The following is a 22,383-nucleotide window of genomic DNA, read 5'->3' as shown; positions in this document are numbered from 1 at the left end:
CAACTGATTCTGTGGATGCAGAGGGGGGTGTCAAAACATGGACGAGAATGTACGTATTTGTGAAGGTAGCTGTGCTGTGCATTGTAGTTTCCATTGATTATCATTCAATTTATGAGTGTTATTCAATGACTGCCAGGAAATGTGGCACTTTTGTTTACAAATCTGTAAAATCTGTGATTTTTGAAAACTAGGTCTGTGAAATTAAGCACATTTTTCCTGTGAATGTATTAGGGCCCTACTTATTGGCAAAACTAGCTAACCTGCTTGCTTTTCTGCTACTCTGAAATGTAGTTGAACTAATAGCTTAATTACTTGTAGCAGTGCTACTACTCAACCTTGGACATATTGGCACCATGTTTAGTGTGTTCCTGATTACCCTGTTAAGGTTGAAGGGATTACTAAATATATACAGTCAAGCTGGAAAGTCTGCACACCCCTGTCACCCTCTGGTTTTATTACATTACAGACTCATTCTATAATAGATCGAGTTATTTTTTGTCACAATATTCTACACAAAACAGCCCACAATGACGTTTGTGCTCATTTATTAAAAAAACAAAATGTAAAATATCATATGTACCACAAGTGTGCACACCCTTTGATATGACACCCAAAAGTGAGCTGAGGTGCATTTTGTTTTCACTGATACTGCTTGAGATGTTTCTACAAAACTGAGCGATCGGGGAAGACTGGCCTGGGCCAGGGAGGTGAGCAGGAACCTCTGACAGAGCTCCAGAGTGTCCTTGTGGAGATGGGAGAACCTATCAGATCAACCATCCAGGCAGCACTCCATAAATCACGCCTGCTTGGAGTTTGCCAAAAGGCACCTAGAGGACTCTCAGACCACGAGAAACAAGATTCTCTGGTCTGATGAAACCAAAATTGAACTTTTTGGCCTGAATACCAAGCATCACATCTGAAGAAAACCAGGCACCGCTCATCACCTGGCTAATGCCATCACTACAGTGAAGCATGACGGTGGTAGCATCATGATGTGGGGATGTTTTTCAGCAGCGGGACCGGGGCGACTAGTCCTGATAGATGAACGCAGTTAAGTACACCGAGATCCTTGAAGAACCTGCTCCAGAGTGCTCTGGACTTCAGACTGGGGCGAAGGTTTACCTTCCAACATGACAACGACCCAAAGCACACAGCCAAGAGAACAAAGGAGTGGCTTCAGAGAAAGTCTGTGAATGTCCTTGAGTGGCCCAGCCAGAGACAAGACCTGAATCCAATCAAACATCTGTGGAAGGAGATGAAAATGGCTTGACAAACCTGACTAAGCTTGCAAGGATATGCCAAGAGGAATGGGCAAAAATGTCCAGGAACAAGTGTGCCAAGCTTGTAGCTTCTTTCCCAAGATGTCTTGTAGCTGTAATTGCTGCCAAAGGTGCATCAACCAAGTATTAGGCTAAGGGTGTGTACAGATGTGTAACCCCTATATAAACCATTTGTCAGTAAAATAAAATTGCATGTTTTTACTTCGTAGTTCTTGGTGTGTGTGGGACAGAGGGTGTGGGGGTGGGTGGTGTTGTGTCCGCTGCCTTCCCCTGCCGCAAATTAATGCAGAGAAAGCATTCATCTCGTAGGCCATTGCACAGTGCCACTAAAGTAATGTTCCCTGGGGACACTTAACTGCACCCTGTGCAGAAACCCAGAAAAATGCCATACATACAAAATCAGAGGTAAACACTCTGTAACAAAGCCAACCTTACCAGTTACTCTGTCTTTATCTCTCTCATTCAGAAAAATCACTACATCCTCGCTTGATGTCACCTTCATTCTCCTTTAGATTTTCCTATTTCTAAACACACAAAGCCCTAATTTTTTTGTCTATGTTCAAGTACACACAGTAATTCATTAGGTACCCATCTCTTTATTTAAGTTACACTGATTGTAACCCATCAGATGCTCTACCTCGATCAGCCATAACATTAAAGCTCCACTAGTACATCTATTTCTCTGCATGCTTTGTTAGCCCCCTTTCATGCTGCTCTTCCATTGTCAGGACTCTCCCAGGACCACTACAGAGCAGGTATTATTTGGGTGGTGGATGATTCTCAGCACTGCAGTGACCCTGACATGGTGGTGCTGTGTTAGTGTGTGTTGTGCTGGTATGAGTGGATCAGACACAGCAGCGCTGCTGGAGTTTTTAAAATACCGTGTCCACTCACTGTCCACTCTATTAGACACTCCTTCCTAGTTGGTCCACCTTGTAGATGTAAAGTCAGAGACGATCGCTCATCTATTGCTGCTGTTTGAGTTCGAGGTCATCTTCTAGACCTTCATCAGTGGTCACAAGACGCTGCCTACAGGGTGCTGTTGGCTGGATACTTTTGGTTGGTGGACTATTTTCAGTCCAGCAGTGACAGTGAGGTGTTTAAAAACTCCAGCAGTGCTGATGTGTCTGATCCACTCATACCAGCACAACACACACTAACACACCACCACCATGTCATTGTCACTGCAGTGCTAAGAATCATCCACCACCTAAATATTACCTGCTCTGTAGTGGTCCTGGGAGAGTCCTGACCATTGAAGAACAGCATGAAAGGGATGAAACAGATGGACTACAGTCTGTAATTGTAGAACTACAAAGTGCTACTATATGGTAAGTGGAGCTGATACAATGGACAGTGAGTGTAGAAACAAGGAGGTGGTTTTAATGTTATGGCTGAAAGAAACTCCCATAGAGCACACTACTGACAAGATGTTATTTGGGTGGTGGACCAATAAGAGCACTGTATTAAAACTAATATGCTGCACTTTTTACATGTGCACAAGTACAACAAGCAGAGACAACTATCTCATTAAGATGCAAGTGTCATTGCAGTGCTGAGAATGGTCCATTACCCAAATAACATCTACTTAGCAGGGGTCCTACTGGGGTTTCTTTGACTGATAAATGAAATGCAGGGGTGAGACAAAATGTACAGTGAAAGACAGTTATTGGATAGCCAAAATGTTTATTTTTTGGTGAGTGTAGCTTATAAAATAGCAAATAAATGTACATACTGTATATATTTTTCTACAGTATGTAACCCTCACAGATTAAAGTTACCAACAGTACTGGTGAAAACACACCCTTATGCTATGACAGATAAAGGCTTTTAAAGCTTGCATTGATAAAGTTGCTTCTTTTTCTCTTACTTTGAAAGGGGTATTAAACAGACAACCACACTGGATGATAATGGCAGGCACTTTACCTAACCTTACCTAATCATAACTTTTATTTATTTAAAAAAAATTTTTTGCAAACATGGACAGAATGTTGCAGCGAGTTATGTATCATCCTTCTTGTAACACACACACACACGGCCGGCCACATACTGTATTTTTCCCCCCCAAGAGCGCTTGAGCTGTGGAGATTGCCTTTTTAAGGTGGAAATCAATATCTTTTCTTTTCCCATCTCCCCTCTGCTGTCCTCTCAATTTTAACCCTCCCACCCCCATCCTCCCTACATCTTTCCTATTTCTACACTAAAGGCTCTACACTAGAAATATTCTTAATCATAGCATGATTCTCTTTTGCCATAAAATGTTGGGAATCCACAAAATACACAGATCATGCATAACATTATGATTACCTTCATAATATTGTGTTGGTCCCCCTTTTGCTGCCAAAACAGCCCTGACCCATCGAGGCATGGACTCCACTAGACCCCTGAAGGTGTGCGGTGGTATCTGGCACCAAGATGTCAGCAGCAGATCCTTTAACTCCTGTAAGTTGTGAGGTGGGGCCTCCATGGATCGGACTCGTTTGTCCAGCACATCCCACAGATGCTCGATTGAATTGAGATCTGGGGAATTGGGAGGCCAAGTCAACACCTCAAACGCGTCGTAGTGCTCCTCAAACCATTCCTGGGTGCATTATCCTGCTGAAAGAGGTCACAGCCATCAGGGAATACTGTTTCCATGAAAGGGTGTACATGGTCTGCAACAATGCTTAGGTAGGTGGTATATGTCAAAGTAACATCCACATGGATGGCAGGACCCAAGGTTTCCCAGCAGAACTTTGCCCAAAGCATCACACTGCCTCCGCCGGCTTGCCTTCTTCCCATAGTGCATCCTGGTGCCATGTGTTCCCCAGGTAAGCGACGCACCCGGCCATCCACGTGATATAAAAGAAAACGTGATTCATCAGACCAGGCCACCTTCTTCCATTGCTCTGTGGTTCAGTTCCAATGCTCACATGCCCATTGTTGGCACTTTCGGCGGTGGACAGGGGTCAGCCGTCGCTCCCCACATGCATCAATGAGTCTTGGCCGCCCATGACCCTGTCGCCGGTTTACCACTGTTTCTTCCTTAGACCACTTTTGATAGATACTGAACACTGCAGATCGGGAACACCCCACAAGAGCTGCAGTTTTGGAGATGCTCTGACCCAGTCGTCTAGCCATCACAATTTGGCCCTTGTCAAACTCGCTCAAATTTTTACGCTTGCCCATTTTTCCTGCTAACACATCAACTTTGAGGATAAAATGTTCACTTGCTGCCTAATATATCCCACCCACTAACAGGTGCCGTGATGAGATAATCAGCGTTATTCACTGCACCCGTCAGTGGTCATAATGTTATGCCTCGTCAGTGTCTAATGTGTATAATGTTTCTACTAGTTTCTACATTTAGGAGTTTCTTGCATGAACAGTACTGTTCAGCTTAAAATACACTATATGGCCAAAAGTATTTGGACACCTGACAATGAGCTTGTTGGATATCCCATTTCAAAAACAAACAGTATTAAATGAGTGACTGCTATTTGATCTGTTCAGCTATTAAAACGAGCAGTTGTATGGCTGGGCACTGATGTTGGTCAAGAAAGCCTCAAATAATGTATCAATTCATTCCAAAGCTGTTCTGTGGGGCTGAGGTCAGGGCTCTGTGCAGTCCACTGGAGTTTCTTTTAACCAAGCTTTTCCTTATGTTTTTATAGCGCTTGCTTGGTGCACAGGGACACAGTAAAGCTAGGACCTTCCATAAACTGTTACTGTAATGCTGAAAGCATATCATTTCCTTCGTATAATTGACTTATTTCACCTGTTATAGCAGTTGTTGTGGTGGAAACACATGAACTGAAAAACTAAAAGATGTGTCCCAAAACTTTTGTCCATATAGTGTATGTTAGTTACACTTCAGGCTCTAGTTTAGCTATGGCAATAAAGATCTATACTGTTCCTTAACTATTTTAAAATGCAAAGGACCTAATTGACTAATGTATTTTAGGTTATTGGTTCTTTGGTTAAACATCATATTTCTATCTATGATGCTTCCTCCACCATACTTCTTTGATAGGATAAGGTTTTTATATGGGTGTACAGTGCATACAGTGGGGCCAAAAAGTATTTAGTCAGCCACTGATTGTGCAGGTTCTTCTACTTAGAAAGATGAGAGAGGTCTGTAATTTATCATCACAGGTACACTTCAACTATGAGAGACAAAATGAGAAAAAAAAATCCAGGGAATCACATTGTAGGATTTTTAAAGAATTGATTTGTAAATTATGGTGGAAAATAAGTATTTGGTCAATAACAAAAGTTCAGCTCAATACTTTGTAACATAACTTTTGTTGGCAATGACAGAGGTCAAACGTTTCCTGTAAGTCTTCACCAGGTTTGCACACACTGTAGCTGGTATTTTGGCCCATTCCTCCATGCAGATCTCCTCTAGAGCAGTGATGTTTTGGGGCTGTCGCTGGGCAACACAGACTCCACTAATTTTCTATGGGGTTGAGGTCTGGAGACTGGCTAGGCCACTCCAGGACCTTGAAATGCTTTTTACGGAGCCACTCCTTCGTTGCCCAAACGGTGTGTTTGGGATCATTGTCATGCTGGAAGACCCAGCCACGTTCCATCTTCAATGCTCTCACTGATGGAAGGAGGTTTTGGCTTAAAATCTCACGATACATGGCTCCGTTCATTCTTCCCTTAACATGGATCAGTCGTCCTGTCCCCTTTGCAGAAAAACAGCCCCAAAGCATGATGTTTCCACCCCCATGCTTCACAGTAGGTATGGTGTTCTTGGGTTTTTCTTCTTCCTCCAAACACGACGAGTTGAGTTTTTACCAAAAAGTTCCATTTTGGTTTCATCTGACCACATGATATTCTCCCAATCCTCTTCTGGATCATCCAAATGCTCTCTGGCAAACTTCAGACGGGCCTGGACATGTACTGGCTTAAGCAGGGGGACACGCCTGGCACTGCAGGATTTGAGTCCCTCTCGGCGTAGTGTGTATACTGATGGTAGCCTTTGTACTTTGGTCCCAGCTCTCTGCAGGTCATTCATCAGGTCCCTCCGTGTAGTTCTGGGATTTTTGCTCACCGTTCCCATGATCATTTTGACCCCACGGGATGAGATCTTGACCCCAAGGGAGATTATCAATGGTCTTGTATGTCTTCCATTTTCTTACAATTGCTCCCACAGTTGATTTATTCACACCAACCTGCTTGCCTATTGTAGATTTACTCTTCCCAGCCTGGTGCAGGTCTACAATTTTCTTCCTGGTGTCCTTCGACAGCTCTTTGATCTTGGCCATGGTTGAGTTTGGAGTCTGACTGTTTGAGGTTGTGGACAGGTGTCTTTTATTAAGATAACGAGGTCAAACAGGTGCCATTAATACAGGTAACGAGTGGAGGACAGAAGAGCTTCTTAAAGAAGAAGTTACAGGTCTGTGAGAGCCAGAAATCTTGCTTGTTTGTTATTGACCAAATACTTATTTTCCACCATAATTTACAAATAAATTCTTTAAAAATCCTACAATGTGATTTCCTGGATTTTTTTTTCTCATTTTGTCTCTCATAGTTGAAGTGTACCTATGATGAAAATTACAGACCTCTCTCATCTTTCTAAGTAGGAGAACCTGCACAATCAGTGGCTGACTAAATACTTTTTGGCCCCACTGTGTATGTGTATGTGTATGTGTATGTGTATATGTATATATGTGTATACAGTGTATCACAAAAGTGAGTACACCCCTCACATTTCTGCAGATATTTAAGTATATCTTTTCATGGGACAACACTGACAAAATGACACTTTGACACAATGAAAAGTAGTCTGTGTGCAGCTTATATAACAGTGTAAATTTATTCTTCCCTTAAAATAACTCAATATACAGCCATTAATGTCTAAACCACCGGCAACAAAAGTGAGTACACCCCTTAGTGAAAGTTCCTGAAGTGTCAATATTTTGTGTGGCCACCATTATTTCCCAGAACTGCCTTAACTTTCCTGGGCATGGAGTTTACCAGAGCTTCACAGGTTGCCACTGGAATGCTTTTCCACTCCTCCATGACGACATCACGGAGCTGGCGGATATTCGAGACTTTGCGCTCCTCCACCTTCCGCTTAAGGATGCCCCAAAGATGTTCTATTGGGTTTAGGTCTGGAGACATGCTTGGCCAGTCCATCATCTTTACCCTCAGCCTCTTCAATAAAGCAGTGGTCGTCTTAGAGGTGTGTTTGGGGTCATTATCATGCTGGAACACTGCCCTGCGACCCAGTTTCCGGAGGGAGGGGATCATGCTCTGCTTCAGTATTTCACAGTACATATTGGAGTTCATGTGTCCCTCAATGAAATGTAACTCCCCAACACCTGCTGCACTCATGCAGCCCCAGACCATGGCATTCCCACCACCATGCTTGACTGTAGGCATGACACACTTATCTTTGTACTCCTCACCTGATTGCCACCACACATGCTTGAGACCATCTGAACCAAACAAATTAATCTTGGTCTCATCAGACCATAGGACATGGTTCTAGTAATCCATGTCCTTTGTTGACATGTCTTCAGCAAACTGTTTGCGGGCTTTCTTGTGTAGAGACTTCAGAAGAGGCTTCCTTCTGGGGTGACAGCCATGCAGACCAATTTGATGTAGTGTGCGGCGTATGGTCTGAGCACTGACAGGCTGACCCCCCCACCTTTTCAATCTCTGCAGCAATGCTGACAGCACTTCTGCGCCTGTCTTTCAAAGACAGCAGTTGGATGTGACGCTGAGCACGTGCACTCAGCTTCTTTGGACGACCAACGTGAGGTCTGTTCTGAGTGGACCCTGCTCTTTTAAAACACTGGATGATCTTGGCCACTGTGCTGCAGCTCAGTTTCAGGGTGTTGGCAATCTTCTTGTAGCCTTGGCCATCTTCATGTAGCGCAACAATTCGTCTTTTAAGATCCTCAGAGAGTTCTTTGCCATGAGGTGCCATGTTGGAACTTTCAGTGACCAGTATGAGAGAGTGTGAGAGCTGTACTACTAAATTGAACACACCTGCTCCCTATGCACACCTGAGACCTAGTAACACTAACAAATCACATGAAATTTTGGAGGGAAAATGACAAGCAGTGCTCAATTTGGACATTTAGGGGTGTAGTCTCTTAGGGGTGTACTCACTTTTGTTGCCGGTGGTTTAGACATTAATGGCTGTATATTGAGTTATTTTGAGGGAAGAATAAATTTACACTGTTATATAAGCTGCACACAGACTACTTTTCATTGTGTCAAAGTGTCATTTTGTCAAAGTTGTCCCATGAAAAGATATACTTAAATATCTGCAGAAATGTGAGGGGTGTACTCACTTTTGTGATACACTGTATATATATACAGTATATTTATATTTATATATATATATATATCACAGTAGTATTAGTGTGAGATGCGCATTATTTATTTGTGTCCTTAGCCTGATTTGGGCTATCAATCAAAAGGTTGAGAGTTTGAATCCCGACTCTTCCATGCTGCCATTGGGCATTTGAGCAAGGCCTCAAAACCCTCTCTGTCAAAGTCTTACACTGTGTGTGCCTCAAACAGTATAAAGAGTAAAAGGTACACTGATCAGCCATAACATTAAAACCACCTCCTTGTTTCTACACTCACTGTCCATTATCAGCTCCACTGTGTAGTTCTACAATTACTGACTGTAGTCCATCTGTTTCTCTGCATGTTTTTTTTAGCCTGCTTTCACCCTGTTCTTCAGTGGTCCGGAACCCCAAAGGACCACCACAGAGCAGGTATTATTTAGGTGGTGGATCATTCTCAGCACTGCAGTGACACTGACATGGTGGTGGTGTGTTAGTGTGTGTTGTGCTGGTACGAGTGGATCAGACACAGCAGCGCTGCTGGAGTTTTTAAATACTGTGTCCACTCACTGTCCACTCTGTTAGACACTCCTACCTAGTTGGTTTACCTTGTAGATGTCAGAGACGATCGCTCATCTATTGCTGCTGTTTGAGTTGGTCATCTTCTAGACCTACATCAGTGGTCACAGGACGCTGCCCACGAAGCGCTGTTGGCTGGATATTTTTGGTTGGTGGACTATTCTCAGTCCAGCAGTGACACTGAGGTGTTTAAAATCTCCAGCAGCACTGCTGTGTCTGATCCACTCATACCAGCACCAGATGTTTTTATCCAAAGCGACTTACAGTACTGTGACCGTATATTGTCTAAGCAATTGAGGGTTAAGGGCCTTGCTCAAGGACCCAACAGTGACAATCTTAAACTGGTGGGGCTTGAATTTTAATTACTAGTCCAGTACTTTAACTGCTAAGATACAATTGCCAACTGCGCTCAGACCCCAGCTCCCAAACCAGCTGGGATATGCAAAAAAAGAGAATCGGAACACATTGACAAATGGCTTACTCCAACTGTACCAGAGCTAATTAGAAGTAAATCCAAGACCCGTGTTAGACTATCAACCATAACGTTATGGCACAAGGGTCAAATACTGCCTACTGAACTTAAATCCTAACAGGCACAGGACCAGAACAAAAATGCAAGTGTAAAACTCATGGGTGTGAGTGTAAATTACTAAATAAATGAATGTCACTATATATATGCATAAATCCATGTCCATCCATGCCAGGCAAACAATTGGCTGAAAACAATTACTGAGAGTCTCCAGCTGTTCTCAGTCAGTGCAGGAGCAGTAGTGTAGCAGCAGAGGAAGTTATAATCAGGAAATCAGGACATGATTATATTGGTCGCGCATTACCTCAGCACATCTGAAGCATCTGCCCATCCAATAAAAACTCTGAATCTCTGCTATAGGCAGAAATAGACTGGTCATCGGAAGTACTAGAAAAATTCCCAGTGGGCCGCACTATGGGCTGCTGAGTGAGCAGAAAAAAATAGAATTTTATTGAACTACAGTGATACCTTGTAACTCAATGTACCCTAAACTCGAAATCTTTGAAACTCAATGGCCTTTATCAAAACATTTGTACCCATAAACTCAATGTTTACGTTAAACTTGGCGTGTGTGCAACTGTCATTTTTGTTCAGCGCTTGGCTTGAGCTGTGTGGTAAAACATCATCAAAGTGCGAATATGAGACAAATCTGCATTTGAGTGAAATCCAAATGTATCTTTGTTTAGCTGGATTTTCCTCCTGTTTCACTTTTAAACTTGTTATAGCTCAAGGTGCTGAGAAATTGTGAGAATCAGCTTTTCCGAGAGTCTAAAACATTTCGTTGTTGTTTTGCTGAACCTGTTTGTAGCTAATTGTTGTTTAGGCCTTTTATTTTTGTTCATTCTTTTACTTCCAAGTCATACAGTCTTCTATAGTTTCACAGTTAAAGTTGCACATTTTGCAGGATGCATGTTTAAGTTACCAGCTAACTTGGTGGCCACTGATTGGTTTGCCGATTTGGTGCTAGTCATAAAAGATGGATTGTTGGGAAGGTCTAAAATAATTTTACAGGAGAATCACACATTTAGTTTTATTTATTTAAGTACATCTAGCACAAAAAGGTGGCTCTGGAAGCTTACCCATGTACGAAGAGCTATAAACTCAATGAACAATAAAATGAGGGTCAACATGAATAAACAACAGCTTAGGGGGTATACTATTGAACTCCGTCTCATTAACACACTCCTATTAGGCTGTGCAGAAGTATTTAATTAACAATAGGAATTTGTCTGCTCTTTATTCAACTAATGATACTAAAGACATGTAAACAATCATAGATCTATCACCCAGAAGTTATAGACTGGTTATACCAAAGCAAATCAACAAGCCAGAGGAACAAAGATCTTCAGTTTGTCAACAAATGTGTGGAAAAATTATTGAAATAACAGGTGCCCAGCTGGCACAGCAGGATATTCCACAACCTTTTTTGCACCACGGACCAGTTTCATATAAAATATAATGTCACGGACCAGTTTCATATAAAATGTCACGGACCAGTGGGGAAGGGAGGATGTAATTATACTGCTCACAAATAATGTAAAATGAGCTTTTTTTGCTGCAACAAGACTCCCACCTAGGGATGATATGAAACAATAACTGCATTATTTATTCTTTCTGTGCAGCCCCGTAATAAATGACCCATGGACTGGTACCGGTCCGTGGTCCGGTACTTGGGGACCACTGCGCTAGAACACCAGCTCCGAGTCATCATTGCCACCGGTTGGCTGGGTGCCATCTAGCGGGCATAATTGACAGTGCCTGCAGCAGACACGTTTCTGTTAGGGCGGGATGCCCAGACTATGTGGGTGGGGTCTTCAAACGCTGTGCAAGGACCCTGATTAGCAGATAGAGGCACCAGTGCAGAATGCATAGGTGAAAAAAGGATTCCGCTAAGGGCTGCGCGAGGGTCGGAGGAGGCGTGAGCAGCAATATACCCACCTCGACTGCAATCAGGGATCCCCCAGCAGCTGAAGACAAATTGACTACGCTAAATTGGGAGAAAATGCATAAATAAAATAGAAAAAAAATGTTTAACAATAATGTTGCTGAAAGATTAGAAATGTGCATATTCCTCCCTCTACAGTGCATAATAATATTAAATGATTCAAGGAATGTGAAGAAATGTATGTAACGGGCAAGAGTGCAAGCCTAAGTTGAGCACAGATTATCTCCGATCCCTCAAATGGCACTGCATTAAGAACCACCACTCAACAATAGCTGATGTAATCACAAGGGCAAGGGGTTTGTTTGGCAAACCTTTGTCAAGCACTACAATTTACAAATAAAACTAGAATCAGAGTCAAGAAACGTTGTATGGTGTGCCTCAATGATTTCTGCAACAGTAAGATACTGTTATTTTTACTGTAACTACCTGGCAACCCTGCTGCCAGTTCTTTCTACAATTAATTTTTTACAGTGTATCTATATTTGCATCATCCGTCCTGAAATACATAGTGTACATAGTGTAGCTAAATGACTAGCTTGCAGCAGATCAGCTAAATGAGTTCAGGGCTGGAATGGGACACACACACACACACCCCTCTCTTTATTTGGCCAGCCTAAAAATAGCTCCAGACGCAGGGTGGACAGGTTGGCGTGAACAACTGGGATCACCTGCTCTGCCTTCTAGTTGTACATCTATCAAACATACCCCTACTTTAAAAAGTAGCTCCGCCCATGCTGAGCCCAACCCCTTGAGAGTCGACTAAGCCATGAGCACTTTAGGGGGCTATTTTTTACCCTGCCTCACTAAATAAGGCCAGAGAATAGGGGAAGAGGGTGAACGGCCAGGGAGACTTGGGTCTGCCTTTACACTGGGGGTATAAAAGCCTAGAGCTGTGGGAGGCTCCGATGATCAATCCTAAGCAGTAGCACCCATCCAGTGTTTATCGTTAACATGTCGTTATTTAATTTTGTAGATAATTATTTAAATAATTTTATCAGTTGCTAGTTTCTTGGAGATTTTCATTGCTGAGTATTCGTTTGGGCAGGAGTGTGTGACAGTATGGAATATAAATGTGACCAACTGATCAATGGAGGAGGAAACAAAACAATTTTTAGGGCTTTTTTGCCTTTTCCTTCCCCTTTAAACATTTCCTCCTAATGTCAGCGAATTTTCCATACTGTCTCCTACTCCTGTTTCAGCTCCCACAGGACTTAGCTCAGAGAATTTGCCTTATTCAGGACAGGTGGGAGGACAGGGGTGGGGTTTTCTCTAAAAGCATCCTAAGGAACTGCCAATCAGACATGCGCATACCGTGATGAAATGGGCTGAAGGCCTATGATTGGCAAGGTTAATTTTAACATCTCATTTCACTTCAGTCTTAAATCGTTTCATTATGATTTTTTCGGCGCACTATATGAAGAGGAAAGATACCTTCAATGTCAACTAGCTCCCTTCCTTTACTCTCTCTCTCTCTCTCTCTCTCTTCACTTCTCTCCGCTCTGATCCTTAAACTCTCAAACGCTGAATCAGCTGCCAGTATACAGAGATCCCGCTGCCATTCCCCTCCACGAAGGCCAACTCTCACGGTAAGTGTGTTTGTGTGTAAATGCATGTATAGTATGTGTGTAAGTATAGGGGAACACTACCTTGGCCTGCCTTTACTGATGTGCGTGTGCATTAATGTTGATAGCGTATATGGTAATATGTGTTCAATTCTGTGCTGCGCTCTCTGCAGTAATATCCGATTCCTGTCAAAATGCTTTAGCATTGGTGCTAGTGTAGGTGCTCGGGAGTATGCGCTGTGGAAAATTATGCCGACAAACTAAAGGCAAGACAAGTATTTAGGACGTGTTTTAGAAACTGTATCTACACCTCACAAAGAAAAGCCAAAGCCGTATCCTAACTTTAAAACATGGTGAAGGTAGCATCATGGGTGTGAACAGCTTGCAACATTTAAAGAATTCAACACAGAATTTGTTTAGCGCTTTTAACAATACACATCGTCTCAAAGCGACTTTACAGAATCCAGAACCGACAGACCAAAAACCCCTGTTAAGCAAGCCGAGGGCGACAGTGGCAAGGAAACACTCCCTTGACAGGAACCAGACCATGATCTAAAGATTAGAAGTTGGGTAATTCAATAAGATGGTGACTCCTAGTGCTAGTTTTAGTGGAAATGCCAGCTACTGTATCACATTACATGATGGGAAAGGTTCTGCGCAAGACACTTCCATTGGTGGGTTATATAAATTCTATAATAATAATTAAATAATAATTATATAAATTAAATAAATACCTCAATTTTCTCACTGCTAATGTAGATGCTCGGGAGTATGCGCCATGCAAGATTATGTCGACAGACTAAAGGCAAGACAAGTATTTAGGACGTGTTTTAGAAACTGTATCTACATGCACAAAGAAAAGCCAAAGCCATATCCTAACTTTAAAACATGGTGAAGGTAGCATCACGGGTGTGAACAGCTTGAAACATTTAAAGAATGTTTAATACAAAATCAAACAGTTAAATCTTGAAGTGGTTAAGTCAAGTCAAATTTATTTGTATAGCTCTTTTAACAAGACCGTCTCAAAGCGACTTTACAGAATCCAGGACCGACAGACCAAAAACCCCTGCTAAGCAAGCCAAGGACTACAGAGGCAAGGAAACACTCCCTTGACAGGAACCAGACCATGATCTAAAGATTAGAGATTGGGTAATTCAATAAGATGGTGACTCCTAGTGCTAGTTTTAGTGGAAACACCAGCTACTGTATCACATTACATGATGGGAAAGGTTGTGCGCAAGACACTTCCATTGGTGGGTTATATAAATTCTATAATAATAATTATACCTAAATTCTCCATTGTCCAAACTAAACAGTACATACAATCACTTGTATATATATATTATAATTACATTATCTAAAAGTAATAATGTGGTATAAGCCATACCACACTAGGAACAACCACATTTTATTTTATATGCCAGAATACCTGTTACCTGTACAGACAATGTAGTGTATGTTTATTTCTTTATTAATGACAAACATCTGTTTTCAGATCACACTGGCTAATGTAGTATTACTATAGCAGTTACTTTGTTTAAATTACCTTTATTAATATTAAAAACCAACAATCTTGGGTTCTCTATTCCTGGATTTATAATTTTATTTAACATATATATATATATATACACAAATATACACTGATCAGCCATAAAATTAAAACCACCTCCTTGTTTCTACACTCACTGTCCATTTTATCAGCTCCACTTATCATACAGAAGCACTTAGTAGTTCTACAATTACTGACTGTTCTCTACATACCTTTTTAACCTGCTTTCACCTTGTTTTTCAGTGGTCAGGACTCTCCCAGGACCACTACAGAGCAGGTATTATTTAGGTGGTAGATCATTCTCAGCACTGCAGTGACACTGACATGGTGGTGGTGTGTTAGTGTGTGTGTTGTGCTGGAATGAGTGGATCAGACACAGCAGCGCTGCTGGAGTTTTTAAATACCGTGTCCACTCACTGTCCACTCTATTACACTCCTACCTAGTTGGTCCACCTTGTAGATGTAAAGTCAGAGACGATCGCTCATCCATTGCTGCTGTTTGAGTTGGTCATTTTTGAGACCTTCATCAGGGGTCACAGGACACTGCCCACGTGGCGCTGTTGGCTGGATATTTTTGGTTGATGGACTATTCTCAGTCCAGCAGTGACAGTGAAGTGTTTAAAAACTCCATCAGCTCTGCTGTGTCTGATCCACTCATACCAGCACAACACACACTAACACACCACCACCATGTCAGTGTCACTGCAGTGCTGAGAATGATCCACCACCTAAATAATACCTGCTCTGTAGTGGTCCTGTGGGGGTCCTGACCATTGGAGAACAGCATGAAAGGGGGCTAACAAAGCATGCAGAGAAACAGATGGACTACAGTCATATATTACAAATAAAATAATAAATAAACATATATAGAGATATAATAGTCCAAGTAAAATCTTTATTTTTAAATCTGTGTATATCATTACTGCAACAGAACAAGGACACTATATGTAGGATATTTTCTTTTACCCACACTTAGTCTTTACATGCCCTCAGAGTACAGGTATAACTGTAACTTGGCTTATCACTGAGCTTAAACGATTCTTTAAGGGTACCTCTTTATCTATTTAGAACAAATCCTTCATATAAGAAATCAATCACTGGGCTCTCAACTCCAGTCCTGGGGTTTTATTGCCCTGCACAGTTTGGAGTTTTCTCTACTCCCAACACACCTGATCCAACTGATTGATGATTAGCTAATCAGCTCGATCATGTGCGTCAGCAGTAGAAAAAATATCAAACTCCCCAGAACTAGAGTCCAGATTCGCACAGCTTTTAATGTAACTATTAAAAATAATAATAAATATGGTTTGCAGTGTTAATTTCTCAATTTAAATACATAGAACAAAAGAGCTCACAGTCAATCTTTGTGGGTACCACTGCAATTAAAGCAAAAAATTTTTAAAAATTATGCTTCCTTTATCTAAACCTTTAGAAAGCTGTAGGTAAGCACAGAAAGTGACCTTGAACTCTTGGAAGGATAAAAAGCCAGTCAGCGTTCTACCTGCTAATTTTACTCTGATACTGGGATGATGACCCAGGCCATGTTTAAATACAGACTGAACTGGAACTCTGCGTATTAGGTGACATTTGGACCGTACTCAGATAGAACAGCTGCTGATGGAGAACTATGGAGCGAGGGGGGCTCCAAATGGACCCATGTGCCACAGGAATGGTACACCTGTTCCCAAAGTGTGTATGCGTGTGGTGACAAACATATTTCCAAGTTATGGCTCCATCTACGGCATAGGGTGGCAATCTTATATTAGAATTTGGCTGTGGGAGTGAAAGAGGGTTGGGGGAGGTGGCGATTTACACAACTAGTCGGGTCAGTAAAGATGGGATGAAAAATAAAAGAGGCTGAAGCAGAGAGGAGAAAAGACTGCTGATTTATGACGGGGACGCTCGGTTTAATTACAGAGAAGCTGCTATAGAAAGAGACGGAGCTATGCAGTCAGCCATTAGCCGGAGAGTACTGCTGGTGTCAGTACACTACACAAACTAAAGATTCTTTACAACTTGCGTACTTAAGCAATTTCTGTTACATAGGAACAGTAGTGTAATGTGAATTGGAACAAGCACTGTAGTTAGACACATATTGTCTTGAACTCAAAAATCTGCTTTATAATAACATAGCTATACATTCTACTGTTTAAAATGTTATTACATACACCGATCAGCCAGAACATTAAAACCACCTCCTTGTTTCTACACACATTTGATCAGCTCCACTTACCATATAGAAGCACTTTGTAGTTCTACAATTACTGACTGTAGTCCATCTGTTTCTCTACATACATTTTTAACCTGCTTTCACCCTGTTCTTCAATGGTCAGGACCCCCACAGAGCAGGTATTATTTGGGTGGTGGAGCATTCTCAGCACTGCAGTGACACTGACATGGTGGTGTTGTGTTAGTGTGTGTTGTGCTGGTATGAGTGGATCAGACACAGCAGCGCTGCTCAAGTTTTTAAATACGGTGTCCATTTCAATGTCCACTCTATTAGACACTCCTACCTAGTTGGTCCACCTTGTAGATGTAAAGTCAGAGATGATCACTCATCTATTGCTGCTGTTTGAATTGGTCATCTTGTAGACCTTCATCAGTGGTCACAGGACACTGCCCATAGGGCACTGTTGGCTGGATGTAAATTATCCACCACCTAAATAACACCTACTCTGTAGTGGTCCTGGGAGAGTCCTGACCATTGAAGAACAGCATGAAAGGGGGCTAATAAAGCATGAGTGTAACAGATGGACTACAGACAGTAATTGTAGAACTACAAAGTGCTTCTATATGGTAAGTGGAGCTGATAAAAATGGACAGTGAGTGTACAAACAAGGAGGTTTGTATGTATATACATACATACATATACACACACACACACACACTACTGCTATTATTTTTAGTTGTATTTTAAGCCCTAGCGTCAGACGCACAATTGCACATCTTTTGCATATCATATATTGTATATATGCACATCTTACATTTCTATGAGTTCTTGTCCTGCTACTGGAGACCAATAATTTCCTTTGGGATTAATTATATCTATAAAAATCCATCCATCCATCCATCATATTGTAGACCTTTAGGTAAAGTAAGCAGAGTCAAAGGGGCAATATGGACAGATTAACCCCAATTTTACCACAAAAAGGTACAACCTCCAATCCTGTCACAACTTTACCCTTTCCCATTTGAAGGTTGTGTACAGTATATTGTGTTCATTCTTACATAGAAGTGTGATCTTTATGTGCCTCGTGTGTAAAGTGTGTTAAGTTTGACATAGTGCTTAGTTTATTAAACTTGCTATTACGTCAAAAATGCTAACTGAATAAATTTACACCACCATACATATGGAGCATAAACACATACACTATATGGTCCAAAGTGGACACTTCTCCTTATTATTGGGTTCAGCGGTTTCCGCTATTTATTGACAGACTGTATTATTGCCATAGGGAAAGTCAGTAATCATGATGTATAAAGTCAAGTGTTCAGTTCAGACTTCAACCCAATTAAACACCCTTAGGATGGACTGAAACGTTGATTGGGACCTCAAACCTCCATCGCAAATGCTTCTTTGACAACACATTACCCACAATGGGATGTCTGAAAAGCTGTCAGTAGTCGACATTCTTACACATTTATTGAGTAATCGTTAGACTGCAGAAGCGGGTTGCCTCCGTTTACTGCCCTCTGCTCTAATTACCAGTCAAGCTGAGTGTATATAATGCACAGGAAGCCTACACACTACACTCACTATACACACCATGTATTCTCCTAAGGTTTACATTACATAGCAATGCATTCGGGTTCTACAATACAGCAGAGATAAGCGATAGTTCAATTTATTTAAGGTGCGAGTCAGCTGTGCTAGTGCTTATAAATTGGTTTTCAACTTTAATAATGGGGGAGGGAGTAGAAAAGCTGGCACAGGAAGGAGGTTCATGTTCCTATAGTATCCTATAAGCAGTGGTATCCTATAGGCAGTGGCAGCTAAGTGGTTAAGGTACTGGACTAGTAACCAGAAGGTTGCCTGTTTACTTACAGGTTAAGTAAGGCCCTTAACCCTCAATTGCTCAAATTGTGTTCAGTCATAATAGCCATAGCCAAGCACACCAATCCACATCTATAGAACATCTTTTTAAAAGCTGGTGGTGAATTGTGGAGCATCACTGCAACCTGCATGCCCACTTTTTAGTGCCAACCTTAACCCTGTCCTTGAATCAATCAAACAAACCCTTCTAATTAAGCATTATTTTCACATTTACCTTATGTGCAGATATTTATTTTAAAGCTGTGGCATATTTTGGTTTGGGTAAAAGGTTTTAGCCAACATGATACGTTTGATTAGTTTCCTTTTGATAACATTAGCCATGGTAGATTATTTTATTGAGTTGGGACACTGTTGGGCTCTTGAGCAAGGCCCTTAACCCTGTCAGCTCCAGGGGCAGCATACAATAGATGACCTTAAGCTCTGACCCAAGTTTCCAAACAAGCTGGGATATGTTGTACTGTACACCTCTATATGTATAAGACAAATAAAGGCATTCTTCTTCTTCTGTTTGCATACCATATATAAAACCATATATACACAACAACAGTCTTGTAGAGTAAGACAATGTTAACATGTTGCATTTTAGACATTTATTGGCAGCAACCCAAATGACATGTTCTGGATCAAATGCAGAATAACAATACACTAGTAATTAAACAGTAATTAGTGCATTAGTATTTGAGCTACATCTTTATAAATTGCTACATTGAGTGCACTGCAGTATCCATCCAGCATTGAAGGCATGATTTTAATTTGTTTTATAAGCATTGGTTTATAAGCGGACATTGCTTCCACCTACCTATCAGACAAATTCTATTTTGTCAGCATGTGTGTATTTTTACAAGATCGCATTGTCTAGTGTTAGGACATTTGTGATTGTAATTTTTTTTTTTTTTTTTTTTTTTTTTTGTTAATTGTTTCAATTTGGGGTTTTTGTACATGTAGCTTTTTTTTTTAATTAGAGCTTTAAACTGAACAGCTTTTGCATTTGATCAATATGGAAAAAATGCATGAACACACTGCACATTAAATTCATTTAGTTATAATGGTCAATTTTGACTGAAAGCAATTAAAGTAAATTACATTGTTTAAAGGGTATTGCATGCAGAAATGGTTCTAGCTTGAGCTTTAAACATGCAAAATACTTTAAAAGACAGACTAAATTATGAAACAACAATGAAACACACTTTCCTGAAACATTGCGACCCTGGCTTTCCTATCTAAAATCAGTGAGACATTGCAGATGCTTATTTGACTATAAAGACACAAATTTCTACATACACACTCCAAATTCCAAAACCTCAAGTGAGACACAATGCAAGCTGTAAATTGATGTATAAAATCCAAGACTTCAAGTAAGACTGTTCTAGCCACAATGATGGTTTTGCATTGTGTACATTGACGTATAAAATCACAGTCCGGAAGTGAAGTGAGACTGTTATAGCCACAATGATGGTTTTGCATTGTGTAAATTCATGTATAAAATCTAAGTCCTGAAGTGAGACTGTTATAGCCACCATTGCATTGTGTAAATTAATGTATAAAATCTACATCTTGAAGTGAGACTGTTATAGCCACAATGATGGTTTTGCATTGTGTAAATTCATGTATAAAATCTAAGCCTTGAAGTGACGTGAGACTGTTATAGCCACAATGAGGGTGTTGCATTGCAAGTATAACATCTAAGTCCTGAAGTGAGACTGTTATAGCCACAATGAAAGTTTTGCATTGTGTACAATTATTTATAATGGTCAATGTAATAAGATAAGATGTGTACAAACAAACTGAGCAGCAATCCAATGTCGCTTACACATACAATAAGTAAATATAGCACAAGTATAAGACTAAAACTATAATTATTAAAAAAAAAAAAAAGACAAGGGGGTATTGCACATGCCCCGAGTAGCTTAGAAGATATTGCACTAAATTTATTGCACACTTTAGAAACAATAGTGCAGTTATAATAAGTATAAATGTGGACAGAGTAGAGTGGAACATTGTGCCATGTTTTTAAAGGAGTCCAGTTACCTGTGTAGTGTTTTTTTAAGAGTCAGTTACCCTGGGGTAAAAACTGTTTTTTAGTTTGTTTGTCTGGGATGTGATGGACCTTCCTCAAGCAGAGGCTCGACGCTCTCAGATACGGTGCTTTTCTTTTGTGTTTTCGTTTACGCCGATCAGCCATAACATTAAAACCACGTCCTTGTTTCTACACTCACTGTCCATTTTATCAGCTCTACTTACCACATAGAAGCACTTTGTAGTTCTACAATTACTGACTGTAATCCATCTGTTTTTCTACATGCTTTGTTAGCCCCCTTTCATGCTGTTCTTCAATGGTCAGGACTCTCCCAGGACCACCACAGAGCAGGTATTATTTGGGTGGTGGATCATTCTCAGCACTGCAGTGACACTGACATGGTGGTGGTGTGTTAGTGTGTGTTGTGCTGGTATGAGTGGATAAGACACCTAAATAATACCTGCTCTGTGGTGGTCCTGTGGGGGTCCTGGCCATTGAGGAACAGGGTAAAAGCAGGTTAAAAAGATATGTAGAGAAACATATGGACTACAGTCAGTAATTGTAGAACTAAAGTGCTTCTATATGGTAAGTGGAGCTGAAAAATAGACAGTGTAGAAACAAGGTGGTTTTAATGTTATGGCTGATCAGTGTATATGTTTAGTACCACAAATCCTACCTACAGCCGGCAGGATCTACTGTGTATTGGATTACCGCAGAATCGAGCTGTTACAAGTGAATTTCTGCACTCACACTGCATCACACAGCACAACACAATTATGAAATTGAAATTAAATACTTTAATACTTTAAAAGAAACTAAAATATGAATTAAAAATGAAAATAACTAAATGTGTAAAAACTATTACAAGTATTCATTTTTAGTTACTTCATTCTGGTTAGGGCTGTGGTGGCTTTTGTAGGCTGTTCTGGGAACAGTGTGACTGCACCAGTCTATTTAGGACATCACAGATATACACACAATTATTTTAATGGTGCAAATCCACCTACTGCCTCATTCTTGGGATGTCAGAGAAAACAAACTCCTCAGATATTTTTATATATTTATTTTTAGCATTTCTCATTTACCTAATATAAGGTCATATATATATATTTATTTCAACGTGCTTACACAGCAGTACGTAAAGTAATATTCTGTATTATTAGTGTTCTATAATGTTCTGTATTCTTTAATACTCACACACATGAAGTGTGTAAGATCGAGCACGTATAATTAGATCACTGGCTGCATATCACTGGAGGGGGGTAAGCATGAGCGAGAAAGATACTGTCAAGGGTCAATGAAATAAGGGGAGGGGAGAAAAAGCAAAAATGAGGAGGAGGGGTGCACATGGTGCAGGCTCTATAGGCTGTGCATTATAGACTAAGAGAGTGAGAGAGTCAGGCATGAAAGGATAAGAGGGAGAATGCAGTCAGGCTAGGTCAGCGCTACAGATCATCAGATAAGCATTTATCTCCTCTGGACCATATTAGCTACACAGAGTTTTTAGCGCCTATTTAGAACAGCGAGGGGACGGAGCAGCCCTGCAGTGGACTAAAACTTTCTTGCATGTGTGTGC

The 22,383-nt window shown here is 40.9% G+C and overlaps 1 long non-coding RNA gene across 1 annotated transcript in view; it reads left to right on the top strand.

The window, feature by feature from the left end:
- The first annotated feature begins 12,662 nt into the window (after positions 1 to 12,662).
- Positions 12,663 to 22,383, top strand: part of LOC134333533 (uncharacterized) — a 36,278-nt gene continuing 26,557 nt past the window's right edge. The window contains exon 1 of the long non-coding RNA XR_010015390.1: positions 12,663 to 13,211. This is a non-coding gene — a long non-coding RNA (uncharacterized LOC134333533). The remainder of the gene's footprint in view (positions 13,212 to 22,383) is intronic.

Source organism: Trichomycterus rosablanca, chromosome 19, assembly GCF_030014385.1.
Source record: "Trichomycterus rosablanca isolate fTriRos1 chromosome 19, fTriRos1.hap1, whole genome shotgun sequence".
NCBI classification, from domain to species: Eukaryota; Metazoa; Chordata; class Actinopteri; order Siluriformes; family Trichomycteridae; genus Trichomycterus; species Trichomycterus rosablanca.
Note: the sequence above shows the minus strand (reverse complement) of the source record. Positions and strands in the feature narration are given on the sequence as shown.